The 19,592-nt window shown below is 36.1% G+C and overlaps 1 protein-coding gene across 5 annotated transcripts in view; it reads right to left on the bottom strand.

Moving 5' to 3' along the window:
- PRR16 (proline rich 16) overlaps positions 1 to 19,592 on the bottom strand; it is a 237,739-nt gene that overhangs the window by 107,293 nt on the left and 110,854 nt on the right. The window lies entirely within an intron of this gene.

Here is a 19,592-nt window from a genome sequence, read left to right as displayed (position 1 = left end):
TACCTCTTGCACTTTTGTTGATTTATACCTGGAGGTACATACTTCAATGAAGAGGAAAATCACTTTGCCATTAGCTTTGTAAATCTAGCTCCTCCTTCACATTTCCTCATATTTCTTACTTGAACAATTTAAATTGATAAAGATTGTCATGGGGTAGGACAGAATTTCACTGTCAGACAAAAAAACCCAAAAGAATCTGAATTTGGTGTAATGTAAATTCTTTTAGTTTTTTCCCCCAGCATGAAAAGATGAAATATTTAATGAGTATTTATTTAACACTCATAATTGTTACAGTGACCCAATAGCCTAGCAAACATGGTAGATTTGTGATACCACTGGTTTAGCAGGAAGTTGTTTTCCTAGTCAAGTATTCAGGGTTTGACTCACATTGTTAATGAAAAAGAAGAGTGCTCTAAACATCTGTTAGCAGCTTACTTTTAAACTGAAGTCAGTCTTCATATCACTAAAAACACACAGCACTTTCTCAGCTGTCACAGTTTCAGGCTTCAATTATATTTGGGCTAATGATTCCTGTATGTTATTACCTCATTAGAATCACCAAAAAAGACAGTATTACCCTTGAATGCAGCTTAATTCTTAGGAACAAGATGAATATAGTACAACTAACATACATTTAAAATAATGATAATAATACTCACAAAAGAGATAATGCAAATATTTGTATTTGTTGTCGGAAAACAGTTGTTCCTCAAACTTAGATTCTCAATAGAGTAAAATACAATGCTGAACTCTGTAGACATGAAGAGCAATACAATTTTTTCTTTTCCTCTGAGTTGCAATTCATAATCATAGAAAATATCATGCTGTCATAGTTTAATCCCAGCCAGCAACTAAGTAATATGCAGTTGCTCAATCACTCCCTACCACACAGTGGGCTGGGGAGGAGAGCTGAAGAAAAAATTTATAAACCCAAATAAAATTAAAATATTGTAATAAAAATTGTAACAACAACAACAACAAAAAACTGTAACAAAAGTGAGATTACAAAAAAAAAAAAGATAAATAAATCCCAAGAAAGAAAAGTGATAAGACAATTCAATAAGGCTCACCACCTGCTGACTGATGTCCAGCCTGTCCTTAAGCTGTACGAGCAGCTCCCACCCAACTCCCCCCAGCTTATTGGACATGAGTTTATGGTATGGAATGTCTCTTTAGCCAGTTTGGGCCATCTCTCCTGGTTTATTCCCTCATGGCTTCTTATGCACTTCCTCACTGGCAAAGCAGAGGAAGTTGAAAAGTCCTTGATTTAGGGTACACACTACCTAGCAACAACAGAAACACCAGTGTGTTCATAATCACTATTCTTATTCTAAATCAAAACCCCACTAAGAAGAAAATTAACTCTATCCCAACCGAACTCAGGATGTCTGCTTACAATTTCTCCACAATTCTTGAATTTCTCCACAATTTCTGTCATTGACTTGTCAACCCACACAATTCGATTCATTCCAAGTCACACAACCATGTGACATCCACTCTCATTTCATAAACATTCCACCAAGGAAAAAAAGACAGTCTTTTTTCTTTATACTAACTGTGATAAAGAGTAAAAAAACTATGAAAATATTTTGCACCTTTCCACATTAACAAAGAATATGTTCAAACTAAAAATTATGGTTAAACTTGCTCAGCAGAAAATTCATTAGGTACCAATGCCTGCGTCAAAAAACCAGCTGTTCCTCTTGCTACCTTCCCCAAAAATCTGTATTTGAAAACCATTGCTGTACACATGAAGAAGTGGGCAGCAAGAGGAAAAAGGCCAGTTACTGAAAAAAACCCAACCTGCCTACTAATTACAGACTCCTATCCTGAACTGTCTAGTTTTAATTCCTGTAGTCTGTACTGTTTTTGATAGCAAGGCTGTACATTCAGATCTATACATTTAATTCATCATAAAAAAATGATTTTGTTACAGCATATCTTGTCAATAAAGTAATAAAACCCTGACCCTATTAAAGTCATTACTAGGGAGCTAGGGCTCAGACAATTTACAGGAAACCATTTTGTTCATTCATGTCCCTTCTCCTTTTCAGTAATTGGGCAGCATCACCATGTCATTCTCTTTCTTCTACAGCATCATTATTTAGTCCCAAGAGCTAGAGAATCAAAGAAATCAATGTTGCTCTTCTCCGCATTATTCAAAACTAGATAACCAGTCTTCCGTACTAAAAAATAAATTTAACTTTGCTGTGTGTATTACCTGAAAACCATCTACATCCTTCTGCTTTGTTCTGTTTGTCAGTCTTAAAAAACTGAGAGTAAGTCTAGTCCCATCTACAAGGACATGCTCTTTCTCATCATGGCCATGACCATATTCACTCTGGACAAATTGCTATGCAGAACCCTGTGGATGGAAAATGTTAAGGGACAAGGCTACTAAGGGAAGGCTCCTTTCAGCCTCAGCCCCACAAAATGGCTAAGCCATTTTCAGATACAGAGAAACCACTGCATTTATTGGTCTTTAAATAAAGACCAATAAATAAAATGACATAATTGGAAGACACAAAGAAAATTATAGAGAAGACATCAACTTTGAAGTGAGATGTGCAGTGACAATGTCAATGATCACAGAAAGGAATAATTTTAGTGATGCTTTCTATACTGGGCCTTGTGCCCTTTATCAAGAAAAAAGGAAAAAACAACTAGGACATGTACTTCATGTTCAATTGAGAAAGGGAGAGTGACTTGATTTTTACTAAGATGTGTAATTTCTGCATCATTTTAAGTCTGGTAGAAGCACCTGAAATACTAGCCAAAAAAAAAAAAAAAAAAAAAAAAAGGTTTGTTATTTGGGCTATTTTAGCCCAGACAGTATAATCTGGACATATGTTATTATCTGTCTTAAGTACACTGCAAGTCAGAGCACATGCCCAGCTATTAGTTGTACTCACATATTTAGAAGTACAACAAAAGTTCTTATTTTTTGAAAAAAAATATAAAAAATCATATAATAATAAATCTTCCTAAACATAGTGCAGATATCTTCTAGATATTGTTTAAATACTAATGGCATCTGTTAAGTTGTTTTAGTGGTTTTGGTTGGCCAATTTGAGATTTCCTGGCCAATGCACCAATTAATGTGGTGGGTCTGGCACTGGCTAAATGCCAGTGCACCCACTAGAATATACTTATTTCCTGCTGTGATGCAGGATTAGGAAGAAGTAAAAGCAGGCTCAAAACTTTAAAAGGGTATAAAGAAAAGTTTATTAACAGAACTAAAAGAATAATAAGAATCAGAACAAAACCTCTGGAACACTTCTCCTCCCCCTACAACCTTTTCTTTCCCACTACCAATGCACAGAAACAATTCAGTCAGTTTATCACCTCTAGAATACTCTTTCTTCAATTCACTAAGGGAGAGGAGTCCCTCTTGTCATTTCATGTGGTCTTCTCCCCAAGAAAACAGTTTGCTCTTGGCTTTTAAATTCCACAAATAGCAGCCACCCAGGAATCTGCAATCGTGAAGTCCCTCCCATCTTTTCACAACCTTCCCACAGCTGCATTTATGGGCCACGTCAACTTATGGTATACTATTTTAAGGAAGAGCTGTTCAAGAGAAAACTTTCTCTTATCTAAGATCATCTTCATCTCTGAGAATAGAGGTCTTCTTTCCCTGGGGGCAAAGGGTCTTCATCACTCTTCTCTCTCTCTGTTCAAACTTCTCATGGGATCACAGCTACTTCAACATCTGCTTGCTTTAGCATAGATGCCTTTGCTACACTTTGAACACTTAATCCCCATACTTCTCAATGATTTACAGGAAAAAAGAGTCTGATGTATCAATGGTATTCTTCTCCATAGCTTTACAAGAGGATTCCAGCCCAAAACTAAAGGCATCTCCTCATTCTCCTTCCCACCTGGAATTTGATTTCTTCTTTTCTGACCTCAGTGTCTTATGTTGCCTTCTACGTGTCTTTACTCTCTTTCTTTTCTTTCACTAGAGAAAGGATCAATGCTTTGCAAGTTTCATCTGCGCAGCGAAAGAGTTAAATCTCGCCCAGCCTGCAGGTCATCATGTGATCCCTGCCGGGCTGCGGCCAGCACTTACCGTGATGTACTTCAGGCTGCACCGGGGGCTGTGTCAGGGTCGGTCAAAGACCGTGGTCAAAAGCCATGGCTGGTCTTTGGTTTTGCTGCGTTCAATCCCAGCCGCGGGGCCACTCTCGGCGCGGGCTGCAGGGCCGCCTCTGGCCTCAGCCGCACGACCTTGTGAGGCGGCCGCGCTGGGGAAGCGCAGCTGGTGACAAGATGTTCTCAGCCGTGGCCCGGCCCTGCCTCTGCCAGGGCCCCACGGCCTCCCCTCTCCCTGCCTGGCCGCTGCTGGGGCCCGGCCCGGCCGGGACAGCGCCGCTGGGCTCCCCGCAAAGGGCGCGGCCCCGCGGCGGAGCCCACCCGGCCCAGCCCGGCCAAGACGAGAGAGGCCAGGCCAGCCTTGTTACCTGTTCCCAGGCCGGGAGGAAAAGAGAGCATTCCCGGCGTTTGTTAATTTTAAAATGTAAACCTCGCAGAGGTGGATCTAGTGTTTAATTGGCTATTAACATGCCTATTCCTAAAGCTAGCCAGCAATTGGTTTGGCTAGGCGCAGAGGAAGATCTCAGCAGCTCTTCTCAGAAAAAAAAAATCACTTTCCTGGGCGGCTCCAATGCAAAACCAACACAGCTGTCTGTTGTATAAATTACTTACTTATTTCTGAAAGATACAGAAATATTTAGATTCAGACGTAGACTATTTTATTTATTTTATCTTAAGCTTTTTACTCTTTTAGGTAAGATTAATTACTATTCTAATTCCCTCATTTGAAGAATTACTAAAAGCAAAGGGAATGCTTCTCTAAAATTTTGGAGATTTTTGCTAGTTTCTACTGTCCAAGAAATCATCATCATGATACCTGTTGAGACATCTTTTTCTGTAAAACTAAAATACCTAAATGGGAACAACACAGGATGCTAACAAATCCACCACCAAACATTTTTTGTAATTATTCCTACTTTTTTCATCAGAAGATTCAGAAAACATACTTATGTGTGATTTCCCATACTACTGTTTCAATCCATAAATAATTTATTTGTCAATAAGCGAATAAGAAATCCCAGTTGCTTATTGGAAGTTTATCTTTCCAAGCTTAAGAAGAGATTGAAAATGGCATGAAAAATGAAAATATTTACACATTACAAATGAAATGTATGCATTTCCCTTTTCTTCTTTACACACTACAATTAATTTATGCATTGACAATGTGCATTAGCTTCTACAAAAGTATTCTTGTGATCCCAGTAGCCTCTCCTAGCAACACTTAATGAGATTATGAAGTTCTTTTTCATGCCAGTTTTGTTATCTCCAGAGCTTTCCCTATATAAAGTTCTATTAATACAATCATGAATAGAAAACCATAAACTATGTCAGAATGTATATGATGAAAGTATTTACTAAATATGGTTATCCAACTGAACTCCAGCTGTTTAAGTAGTGTATTCATAGATATTTACTATCTTTATCTGCTTGCACAACAAAATGAAGTCCACCAGAACATTGACTCTGAGAGCTACTGTAATTTTTATAGTGAGAAGCACACAATCAATGTCAGAGGCAATGTGCTTATCAATAGATGAAACTCATAAAATCTCCTGCTTGTTACTTATGTACTACTGGCCAAATTTATGTAGCGCTTGTCCCAGTCAAGTCCCTAACAGTTTAGATTTGAGAGAAGTAATATTGTAGGACCTGCAACATGCAATCAAGCCTTTTCTCTGTTTTTTGGGGTTTTTTTGGTGGTTTTTGGTTCGGTTTGGTTTGGTTTTGTTTTTGGGGTATTTTTTGTTGATTCCACTAGTTTCCAATATAGCTGATATCTAAGCAGCTAAAGTTACAAGGTAACAGGTACCAGGTATCTTGACCATAATTTACCATATGGGTTGCTATGATGAATGTAAAAAATGGTAAAACTCCAACTAAAAATTACTAATAGGGAAAAGAATGGAAAAAGACCTAATGATGTATCCTGGGAAAACCTGGCAGTCTTGTTCACTGGTCAGAAGCATGTTACCTTTTAAAAGAAGAACACATAAATTTTGAGTAGAGTAGTATGTACAGGATGCACAGAAAGTATATCTAAATTAGATTTTTAGAATTCCTCAGACATTCTTTTGGCAGTGACAGTACATTTCTCTTTATTATTTCAAATTTTAGAAACATTTTCATCAGGTAATTGTTCTTTACATGACTTTATTTTCATTTGCCTTTTTGATTTGTTAGGTGTTAGAAAACTGTTTTGGCGGAATCATAATATATATTTTAAGATCAAATTGGTTATCCCAAGTGTGAAGTCCTGGGAAGCTTATTTATTTTCTCATGACTTTTTGGATATCTTATGATACATCTTTCATGAGAAAAGTACTCACAAATATTTCTGGGAGGGTGATTTTGATTAATTTTGTCTCTCAGATACATGTTTCCCAGCTCCCAGAAAATTATTTTCTCAAAAAATCATCTTATGCTTAACTACCATGCATAAAAAAGTAAGAAATTATCAAGAAGATGAAACCAGCTTTTTCTTTGTACTATAAAATTTGAGCTATGCATTTCATTTTAAATTAAGAAGTGATAGCTTGTCCCAATATTTATTTGCTGACAGGCTTCTGATGTAGATTTGCTTAAAAAGCAAGTCTAATTACACATACATGCTAGCTTATCAATTGTTGTAATAGAATATATATGTCAATATGTAAATATAAACATTTATATGTATATTTATGTATTATTCATGTGTCTTATGTATGTGTATACATATAATGTACATATAGACATATTAATTTGCTTTTTCTTCTACTCGTTTGGGCTAGATGCTGGACAAATCTTGGACAATACCCAGAAGACTGCAGCCAGTTAGACTGTAGTTTGCAAGGTCACATCCACAAGCTCAAGTGGCCACTACAGTTGTGCCAACAGCAGCAACCCATGCGAGAATGATATTGGGTGGGTCTCTTTATATAGAAGCACTCAAACTTCAGCTTAGTTCCATCCCTAGGAGATACATCCTAATGATACTATGGAAGTTACTGTGAACTGACAAATACTTTAATGTCTGGAGTGGTTCTTCAACAGGAGACATCAATTGTTTAGCTATAGGTTCATTTAAAAAGAAAAGTACTTGAGCATTGCTGCATAAGGGGTTATGAAATAATTTATATCATGTGCTCAGTAGACAATAATCAAACCATAAAGCCAGTCTCACATATGAGACACTTCACTCTGTAAAAGAAAATTTGGCTGCATTTCTATTCTGGTTGCAGATTTTTTTGGAGATCCAAGCAATAATTTTAATCAACATATTACAAGCTAGCATTTTATTTCACTCTGCCCTTTTCAGGGTCTACAGATTTCTGTTTATTTTCAGAAGTGAATAATCTGAAATATTCAACCTACAAGCCAAAACACTAAAAAAGAATTTTGATGTTTGTTGAGGTTTGGCTACACTTGTGAAACAAATAAACCCTACACTGCTAGTGGTGAACAACAACTCGTTTATTCAGCATCCTTCCCTGAGTATGAAGGGATGCAGATGAATGTCTACCTGAACCTGAGGCCTACTGATGCTTTCCCAAATTCAGGCTGTGATCTGAGATTCTCCAAGGGAATCTCCTGTGGTTCAGGGAACCCACTTACTCATTACTGCATTTTTTTAATATAAGTGCAAGGTAATATCGTAATATTTTCATCTTTCTGCCCTTATTTTTATCCGCCTTTTCATGCTGAGTCAAAGCAAATTTCCTTCATTAGTTTGAATGCATATCTGTGTCAACTAGAGGTAGAACAAAGATTAGTAAACAAAAGAGATACAACATTTTATTTCTAATGATTAGTGAAATATAGCTACTAAAACACTTGGGAAGTTGGTTACAAAGTTTGTCTATATAGTTTAACGTGGGCAATATCAGAGTAAGTAAATATTGAAACAAAAAATGTCAAGGATGTAGGAGGTTTGCATTTGGAATTACTGCCAAAGTGTGTCACATCCAGTATCTAGTGCTTGGAAGTTCCTTATCAGTGCTACACCTGATACCTCTTTAATTAATCTGAGGACCTTGCCATCTCTGCCTTCCAGTTCTTGTCAGAAAGTAAAAAGACGGAAAATCTGATATGTAACAAAATATACCAGCACCCTGTACCCCATGTAAGTCAGTATTTTTTTCATAAAAATTCAGATATCCTGTGGCATACTTTTAAAACAGTCAGTTCCTGGAGCTGATTTTATAACAGAAAACAGGATGATAATAAAAATCATTGTGAACCTACACTCAATGAATAAAATTAAATTACTTTGATATACAGCATATTCTACTTGACAAAGGAAAAAAGCCCTTTTATCAGTCAGGAAAAGGGACATTAAAATCATTACTACTGAAAGTTCACACAGAATAGTTAAATGCTTTAAAATACTTGCATCTGCTATTATTTAAAAAAATTTATGTTTCAATTTTTAGAGTTCAGAGGTTTTTGTATAATTACATGTCTTAAAGTGACCTGTAAATGGTTTGAAAATCATTCTCCGCAGAGTACATCTTCCAGTTGACAGGTGTAACCTTTTCTTATTCAGCCTGAAGCTGGGAAGGATAGATGATAAGTGAGCTGGCAGCCCTCCACCTCCTTATTTAAAAAAAAAAACAAACTATATGGGTGAAAAGAGACATGTAGGACACAATGTAGCTATCAATATTTCTACCTTTTTTTTTGACATTTACAGATCTTTCATCTATTTCAAATTACTCAAGCAATCCATCAGCCTTATAGGATTAGACCTACTTTGCAAGACAAAAGGACTTAAGAGACATCAGAAAAAATCCCTAAATTCTTTGATGCATTTTTTCTGCAGTTTGCCTGTTGAGGGATGAAATAATTTGTGATTCTAGCTAACCACTCGCTGTTCATTACCATGTGCTTTACAGGATTTATTTTTTCCTTTATCATTTGGCACAAATATTTTGCCACACAAGAAAAAAGTATTAATTTCACTGACAGTAGATATATAGAGATTACTGAAATTACATTATCCTGTTCTCCCTAAACATGCCAATGTGACTAAAGGGACACAGTGATTCATTATTATTACTGTTCATTATTATTCTAGTTAGTAAAAATATTCAAATTCAATTATTTTCTTTAAAATGGGTTTCTGTGATGTTGCTGGACACTGGGATGTTCCATCTTTGTTTCTAGGAAGTTTTAGCTACTAGAACTTACTGATTAGCTCACAACTGTATCTTGGGAGAAATCACTAAATCCAGTAGAGGTCCTGAGGCCAATGAATAGAGTTTACTACATGCTTTAACAGCCTGTTGGAAGACTTCCCACCCACCCAATCACAGCCCTTTTCCAGCAGGCAGAATAGTAAGGGTTCCATTAACTGCTTGAGCCTTTCTGCACTGTGAAAGAAAGTGTCTAAGCATTCATTTACCAAGACTTAACCAGTAACTTTCTTGAGCTCCCAAGCAAATCATGGTGTTAGGAAGAAATGGAATATAAACTACAACAGAGACTGAATATATTTTTAGATTGGAAGGTAAAAATAATATCAAGATATTATTTGGTATCTTCATATGCGTAGTAGTTTCAGCAGCAAATATGCATGAAAGAGACCAACCTGGCATGGCATTTACACTGAAGATATTTGGAAGTCTTCTCATGGAAAACAATATGTATTTTCCAGGAACATTAACCTTGGAAAGAGCTCTAATTTTTGATTACTCTACCAGAATGTACATGCTTACAGGATTATAAAAACAAATACAGGAATTTATAACTTTTGCAAATATACAGTGATTCAATGCAAACTTTCCCTTTTGGGGTCAACTTTTGTTTCAACAGCTCTTGCAAATACCTGTACATAAAACAAGAGATGGTCCTCTGCAGCCTCTCTTAAAATCTACTTATTGGCTTTCTTACCCACCACTCAAACACAACAAAACATATGAAACTGACATAAAAAAGGAGTTTATCAGAAATGTCAGTATTTACATTCTTCTTAGGCACTCAGAATTATGCCTTTTAATTTATTTTGAGCAATCCTAGAAATGAGCTTCCAGAACTTGATTATGTAGGTGTGACATAACATTGTTATAGCTGTTACAGACCATTTGACAGGAGCAAAAGGGGAAGGAAACTATATCTTAGATAATTCCCTCTGTTCCAGTCATAATGCACTCTGTTTTGTTATTGTGGTGGGTTTTGTTTTTTTGGGTTTTTTGTGCATCCACGTGTGTGCATGTGAATGCATGGAAGTGTGCAAAGAATTGCGTTTTGGACAGCACAACAGAGAGGGGAAGTATTTACTGGAAACTCTAACCTGGTTAAAATAGTAATGAAAAATGAAATGGCTTCATATTTCCCCTGCAAACTCAAGGTCTTGGCCTTGAAAGATTAAACTTTCTTCACAATTAATATTGAAAAATATATTATTCCTCATTATCACTTCCCTTTAAAGTTACCTAAGATCCTCTTAACTCTTAATGCCTTAAAGTGCATCTAAGAAAGGGCAATACAATAATTTTTTAGTGATGAAAACCAGAACAGCTACTTTTATGTCCAATTCTTGTATTTTGTAGCCACAAACATGTCCTGGATAATAATCTGAATCATCTGTATCAATAATTGGAACAAAATAGTTACTGCTTGCAAAGAAATACTGAACTTTTAAAATACATTCCCTAGATAACAAAAAAGGCATCAACTTATAAGCATCACTAAAAGTAAAGATGCTAAATTTACTTCTGTAAACTGCTTTTTTACCTGTGCCATTGTAATTTTCCAGTTAGAAAACAAAGAAAGCAAAGAAACAGAAGAACAGAAAAAAATATAGGAAATTCTTAGCATGTGAGCATATAAATCACTGCACTAACCTCAACTTAAGTCAAGAATCAGCTGAAAGCTCAGTGATGATATAACAAAATTTTCATGTACCATATCAAAACTACAAAATATATAATGTACAAATGACAAGCTGTCAGCTCATTTCTGAAAAGCCTTTTTCCACAACACCACCAGAATCCATTTTGAGTGAAGTCTTACCACTCCTCCCACCAACATAGAGTGTGTGCTGAACAGTAAATTGCTAGCTACACCCTTCTGAAATTTTCTATTAAAAGTCTCAGGATAACTGAAACTATTTTACTTTGAGAAACAAATTTTAGGCTATTTTAAGGAATGCCTAAACTTACTCCAGGAGACAACGGTTGGCTCTGCTGCAGTGAGTGTCAGGTAACTCCACTCATCCACAAGAGAATATGGCTTTACTCAAAGGACTGGGGGGAGGGAAGTTAAAGAGTCAGAACACTTAATTTCCTCTGTAGCTTGTGAGAAGCCAGCTTCTGGTGTAGGACCTGAGAAGGAAGACAGAATTTGCTGAGGTTTTCGCTTGCTGTTTATTTATGGCTGTTGAGAAAGAAGAACAGCTGGCACAAGGCATGACCTGGCTAGTGATCACATTTGCAAAAGCAGCAGCTCAGGGGTCTGAAGCAAATCTGATGGGAAACTGGCTAATGGGTAGGCTTTAGGGGTGGTGATGCCCCAAATGAGTGCCCTTGGAAGTACGTACATAACTGCTGGACACACTGAAGAGGGTGTGTTTGTGGAGGCTGCAAAAGAGAAATTCACCCTATCCCTCAGGCACAGGATGCAGCAGATGAAAAAACAGATACTCTGTCCTTTCAGCATGATACTTGCATTGCTTTTCCAAAAATCCAATGATCATCTCAGTACTCTTTTTTTGCAACACCTTCCTCTACCAAAATCTTAGAGCAGCCATGAGGAGTTGAAGCCATACTGCTACATACAGAAACACAGAGCATGCTGCAGACACAGGGAGCTGTGAGTTTAAAATGCCTCAGGCAGAGGAAGCAAGTCAATTTGGATTTCTCTTATCTCTAGCAACAGAGGGCAAAAGAAAGGCAGTCTATAAACACCATCTCCTTCTCCAGCCATTTGTAAACCTAGCACATCTGTCCCATGCTTTATTTATGAGTGAATGAAAAACAATTGGATTTGTGTCAGATAGAATATCTAAATGCTGAAAGGAATGACAGATTTTGGTTTTTCATTTTGGCCATACAAATACACAGTTCATGTTTACTTTCACTATGAGTCAAAATCCACTGTATTTCCTTGGAGTTGTAATTAAAAGGATGAATACAAACAAACCCTTTGGCCCTGCTGGCTTGCATTTCTTGAAACAATGCCACCTCAGGTGGTGAAAATACTGGAAAATTAATCTTGCCACTTTTCTTTTTCTTTTTGATGACTTGGACTCTGAGACCAGTACTGTGTTAACTATATTTTTCATGTTACTAATTTCAAGAGAAATGTTACCATAGAGCTACAGATAGCAACCAAAAACAGTGAACCTTCTATTTTGCCTGTGGGCTGAAGTCAAATTATACACTAGTTAAAAAAGGGAATTACATGGTATGCAAGGATTTTCTACAGTTTCTCTCTAGAGATTAGAGGTGAATAATTCCTTCCATGTATTATTCTCCTTCCTTTACCCCAAAAATAGCTCCCATAAATAAGAAAGTTTAAAAACTGCAGACTGTTTAAGCATTAGCTGAACACTGTACTAATGGATAAGGATGCATCAGAAGTAGCTAAAATGCATATTTTGCTTTAGAAGCTTTAAATGTTGGATGATGGCATATCAGATAACCTTTTTCCCTTTAAAAATAAGCAATCAGGAAAAAGTAACAGTAAGTCTTTTGCAGAAGGATCAATACGCTCTTGATCTGGTTTAAGACAGTTCCACAATGTTCTCTCTCAGAAAATCACAGGATTAAACAGATAAACTCGCTTTGTTTAATAGGATTTTTAAATAAAGGCCTGTTAACTGAGATGGAACTAGAAGGAAAATCCAAGAAGGTTATTTATGTTTTCTATATTTATAAAAATGTAATTTCTATTGTTGATTCCTATAGAAACCTGCACAATAAAGATTAATAGAATTTTAATTTCTCATACAATTTTGCAGCAATTACAAAATCTATGTTTAAAAGTACCCTAAGGTGACATATTCTTAGTGAATTTAAAATTTGTCTTATACCCAGAAATTGCACTTATTCATAAATATACTGGGTACCTTTCAGTACTTACAAAAAAGCATGGGTACTGAAAAAACTAGTTTTAAAACATCAGCTAAAGTAATCATTGTTTGATTTAATGCCTTTACAATAGAATTTTAATTTCATTCTTTCTGTCATACCTTACTAGTGATAAATTGATGAGTTTTGATGGAAGATACAGAAATAAAATTTGTATTAACTCTTTCATGCTAAATCATTTATGCTCCATGTGATCTCTGTAGTGCAGATTGATTTCCACCTTTCAAACAAACCTTCAAACAGAAGCTACATGAAAGTTACACTGCACCTATCTTTGGATTGTTCCACTCTCTTCATTGTGGTGATGCCTCAGAGTAGGTGGACACCTCCCCACCACATAAGCTGTGCACCTGGGCTGACAGAACAGCCTGGACACAGGTGAGAGATCTGCACCAGGAAGAAACAATCTACAAGAGCTGCAGACACAGCCCCATGGTAGGGATGGGGATGACTGCCTCTTTGCAGGCTCCCCAGAATGTGTCTACACTGCCACCACGGGGTGCACACACACCAGATTGCCGTTCCTACCTCAACATTTTCCTGTATCCCACCTGCCTGGCAAGTCTCCATTCCTCTGAGGGCAGGCAGGCTTACAAGGTGCAGCAATTCAATGTGGTAACACACTTTTACTTGGGAAAATCACATTCCAAAAAATTCACAGAATTGAAAATGAGTATTTTCATTTTATTTCTTCTGGTATTTTCTGGAACACTTCTATCAAGGCATTACCTAACAAAGGTGGAATTTGCATCTTGAAAAAAATGCAAATATCTTCTCCATGGAAATGTATATTCATAGTCTTGAAATCATCTCAACATGTTGATCCTTACTGCTACTGTTACCTGACTACTTTGAAAGACAAGAAGACACTCCGATATTTCTGACCTTTTCCTAAAGAGTGACACTGTTGTAAAACATTCATGTACAAATGGGCCTATCCATCTAATCTCTCTGGACTTTAATACTTCCTTAGACATTTATGGTCTCAACAGTTTAACTCTTAATCTAAATGTAGGTATTTTTCTCTTCATCGACATATAATACATATGAACTTGTCACATGTGAAGGAGGTGATAACCTCAGAATGGATTGTTCCAGTTATGCAAACTTATGTAAATTTAGATAATGCTAAAAGTAGACTAAATTTCTCTCAACAAATGGAAATTCTTCTTTTTATTTTTTGAAACATCTGAGTTGCTAGCAGTCCCCTCTTCAATTTCTCATCCATACTAATTGTGCTTTCTGCATGGCTGCCCAGCCCTTTGCTCTTGCACTGTTCAATGCCTGTTGCCTGCTCTGACAAAGCTTCACCGGGGAGAGCACACTCCCTACCTATCACATGCATGTACCTTCTCACCACAAGTTTACATCACTAATGACTTACATTCGTAAAATAAAAAATTAAAATATTCACTGGTTACACAGCAAAAAATTCACCTCTATTTTCTGTCATAGTTTCCTCTTTGTTATGAATTCTCACGGATCCTTGGAAAACTCATTGAGACCATAATCTAGCTTCTTTCTGCAGTTCCTGATGAATTCCTCAGCTGATGTTGACCCAGTGTGGGCTCAGCTGATTTGCACTGAGAAACATGTTTTATTTAACCATGTAACATATACTAGAGTTGCTGAAAATACTATGGTTTTCTAAAGCACAAGCATTAGAATACAATGAATTTACAGGGTTTCTCATGGCTCAGTTTAACCTTGAAGCAAAAATAGATTTGTGGAAGAAAATTAGTTAAATAGTTTGTTTTCCTCTTTGACAAATTACATACTCTGCTTCAATTTAAATAATAAAAAGAGAAATTGCTATGTCCAAGTAGCATTCCTATAGAATATGGAATTTATAGACATATTTCACACTTGAAACAAATGCACTTATGAAAGTACTTTGAAATTTTATTTCCAAGTCTTAGTGGTTTTTTCCCTGTTTCTTTTCTAAAATCCAAGGTTAATTAACAGTAACAATGCAATTTGGCCCTGCTGTCAGATGTCACAGCATTAATTATTCCAGAAAATACATAAAACAGTGATACCCAAATCCTAATGCACAGGAGAGTTATTCATTAATTTTAAGAAGGTTTAGCAAGGAAGCCTGGGTTGAACAAAATAAACTAAGATGAGATTTTAATGTCTTTACATCATTAATTACTTTAGGGTGTATTTCAAACTCATGAAGCTATCTCATTTTGTACCCACAGCAGAAATCAAATAGTGGGCCAGAACTTTCTAAATAATGTATTTAATAATTTATTTATAGGATATCTAAATGCAAATAGCTGCAAAGGATTGAAAAAGGTGCTCTCATAACCCAGGGTTTAGTTAGGAAATGCTTACACTACTTAAAATTTCAATGTTTTAAACTTACATTCTGTAGCTTCATCTAACCTAGAGGGATTAATTGTAACATTTCACAGTAACTATTAGGAGGTATATTTTCTTTATCCCCTACTTAATTTCAACAAAACCTGTTCAATGCACAGCTAACTGTTACATTGATGCATTTTAAAGGTAATATGGAGATAAAGTAAGACTCTTCAAAGCAATTAGTAAAATTATTATATTTGCTTAAGCTGTCCACCTGATTGAGTGCCAGAAAAATCCACTCATCATCTTGAAACTTTCTGGTAATCTTATTTCTGTCTAGACACTAAGCTTTTTTACTGATGAAATATCTTTAAAATACAAATTTCAACAATCTGATGGTGCAACCAACGTGTCTAAGAATTACTAGATCGTGCAAGATTTGTACTATCAGAAAAAATACATGATCATACTAACATATCTGTAGTCATCTTTAAATGTTATCATGTGTGACCATCAGTATAGAAACTGGAAAAAAAAAAAAGTGGTTTTCTTCATGTTTGACCTTAACCTTCACATTTTTGTAACAGGTATTTTCTTAAAATAATTTTACTTATTTAAGCATTATTATCCAATTCTGATCATGGTCACAAGGCTGAAATTGGTTTGTACTTATCCCAAATGTCTGCATTTTATGCAGCTGGTGACATAATAGACCATGACTCTGAAAGATGTTCTGGCTTACAAACCACACATTTCTGTCTTCATTAGAGACACACAGAGGACAGATAACATGCCATTTTTAATTAGCCCTCAGCTGAAAATGAATACTTCATTTAAACTATTTTCTCAGTAATTGAAATTCTAGATGTTTCTCCTCCAACAAACATCTCCATAAGAACTCAGAAATGTGTACTGTCTGAAGTTAATTTCTGCTGCAGAATTAATTTCCTCCTGTGGCCAGACTTGCTCTTAAATTCATCATCATTAACACCCCAAACTACTTATACTGTTTTCTGTCTGACCCATGTGGTTCCCAAGAGAAGGAAAATCTGGGTACTTTTCCCATCGCTACTGGTGATCCTGAAATGAGAAAAACGCTAAATTATTTTCCAACAATCCCCCATATCTCAGAAATGCAAAAAATACATCCTACTACTTATTCCGAAGGAAACTGCAAGATAAACTTCTTGTTCAGGATGTGAGTATAGTCTGAGAGGTTTCTGTGCCTCAAAAAGTTGAATGCCACAGCCATGAATATGTTCCACCACTATTTTCATGGTGATTTCTAATAAAAAAATATTTATGGCAAAATTCTCTGCTGAACTTGACAACACAGCCTGTGGAGAGAAATCCAAATAACCTTTTGATTTTAAGAGCATTCACCAGCGATATGAGCTGCAGAACCAGCCCTAATGGTACCGATTTATCCTGTCTGCTTGGAGGACCTTCTGGGTGCAGACTGGATTTTTATAATCTGTAAACTTTATATACCCTCATTTTGCTGTGACATCAACTGTAGGAAGTGATGTTCCTCTGAGCACCATCTTCCCCAAATCTCAGTGCTCCAGTGAGCCAGGACAGCAAAGAAGCAAAGACACACACACAGTGAGGTGATCAGAATAGAGCTATTACATTAAATAATATACATGATATTAGAACTGTAGTCTGTAATATTACTATCAGGGAAAAAAATAGAATGTCCTCCACAGCAAAATGAAAAGCTTGTATATTCAAAAGCAGAAAACAAAGCTGCATTTTGTGGAGTGGGGGAAATGTTAACTACTGGGAAATTAAAGCATAACAGAAAATGGAGAAAAAGCCTGCTTGGGCCAAACTGTATTTTGATTTGCATGATAAAGGATGCAAATAGGACAGAATTTAATCTGATTGTACATATAAAAATATAGGTGTAAACCAATCAAAACAATTCAGAACCAGAGTTCTCATGGGTGAATATTTCTAAAGAAAAACTGTTATGCATACCAAACTAAAATTCCTAAGACACAAGATAATACACAGAAAATACCATATTTATCAGGATTTTACTTTGCATTTATAGGTAAGTATCATCAGCCAACTGAAAGTATGATCTCTTGTATGTATATTCCATGCAAAGCAATTTCAACTAGACTATTCCAAATATTCAAGAAAAGCAATCACTTCCAGTAAAATTGAACAGCAAGAACACTGCCCAGTCAAAGTGAAGTAGGGAAAAACGAAATAGGAAATAATAACTTTGGTTTTGTTCCTAGACATATCTAAAGTTTGCCAATAGTTATTAGAATTTCAAGTAGTGTTGTGGTACAAACACACTAATTTATCTTAGAAGGCTCATTTGAAATTCACCTAGCCCTATGTTACATGCCACAAATAAACCTGGTAAACATAGATGCCCAGAAAAAACCCACAAGTACAAAATTGTAACTTACTACCTTTAAATGTCAATTTTTAGTGACTACTGAATACCAGAGATGCCTTTACTCAATAAAAGCTGCAATTTACAACCTAATGTGTTTTGGGCTTTGTAGATAGGCAAAAGACATTTGCAGGGCTGAGCCACTTTGCCTTCCTGACATTCACTGTTGGCTGGGATTCAGAAACAAGCATTCCTGTAAATAATTTCTCTGTGAACATAGATTTTCATAGTAAAAACTGACCAGATCAAATCCATCTGAAGATTTTGCCTTTTTTTTCCTTTAATCCGTCCAGAGAATGTGCATAGAAGAGAAAGAAAAGGGAGAGACTTCAGAGATGAAAGTAGATTTTAAATGTCAAAATATCCTTCTAGTAGTGAGAAAAACAATGTTTCTTTCCCTCCTGGATTTTAACCCCATCTTCTACCTAGAAGACAAAAATGATTCCAAATTACTGTGACGGTGAGATTTTCCCCCATTGCTTTTGGTGAAACTATGAAACTTTTTCGGAAAATAACGCATGTCATCGACAAAGAGACAACATGACTGCAGTTAATTACTCACTACAGACACAGGGAGGATCCTGATGAAATAGGATTATAAACAAACACATTTTACACCAAAACAGTCTTGTTTTTTTCGTTTATATCCTAATACTGTGCTACCCAAGGGCATTAAGCAGAGAAATTATAAGCAAAAAAATGCTTTCTCAGGACCTGACATGGAATACAGTTTTCAGGTGGATTTACTAGCCTACTTCCTAAGCAGAATATGCTTCAGACCCAAAAACTCTTTCAATATTCAATGTTAGGTTTCAGTAGAGATCCTAGACTCTCAAATGGTAACATTTGAAAAATGCAATTTTGTTCTTCTGGTTCAAAATGAAAATCATTTTGAACAAGTCTGCCCTTCATCAGAATGTACCTCAAGGCCTCCTCTATACTCAGCATTTGGTAGCTTCCTACAGGTCAACAATCCTCAAAAAATAATTTCTTCACTAATTCTTTTACTAAATAAAAGTCTCTTTCTTGAAGTCTGCCAGTGCCACAATGCTAAATGTTCTCTGTCTGCTCAAAAATTTTCATTCCATTCATTCCACATGCCCAAACATGTTGTTCTGCAGTATACTTTGCTCTCCTCCCAAGAGGCACAATCTGCCCTTATAATCTGCTGTACCTGCAGGACCTAATATAATACAAAATATATGAAAAATTTATGCCCAAAAATATATGAAAAGACAGACAGAGTAGTTATGCCAGCTGTCACACAGACACATATTGATATTCTAACTGAGTCACTGCAATTTACCTCATGAAATGAAAGATCAAAAAGCATTAGTCTCATCATGGAGCCAAGCCAAAGTCATCATACTATTGACTCCACAGTTTGTATTCTTATTGACTGCTTCAACTGATAATTTCCTGACTATTTGCAAGTATGTAAGGCTTGCAAGTAAGGCTGGTATTTCTTGTAAATGCCTTTTTGTTATACAGCAATATAAAAAAGCAGGTAGTGTTTCCTGGGATCTACTGATGGCTAATAAGTAACTAGCTATCATAACTGCTACTATAGTTAATATAGATATTATAACTACATATAATTATTATTACAAAATAACTATAGAGCTAGCCAGCTAGACAGGAGCAACACAAAAGGCTGAACAATGTTTTCCTCAGGTGCTTTGCTGGATAAATTTTACAGGTAACTG

Source organism: Motacilla alba, chromosome Z (assembly GCF_015832195.1).
Source record: "Motacilla alba alba isolate MOTALB_02 chromosome Z, Motacilla_alba_V1.0_pri, whole genome shotgun sequence".
NCBI classification, from domain to species: domain Eukaryota; kingdom Metazoa; phylum Chordata; class Aves; order Passeriformes; family Motacillidae; genus Motacilla; species Motacilla alba.
Note: the sequence above shows the minus strand (reverse complement) of the source record. Positions and strands in the feature narration are given on the sequence as shown.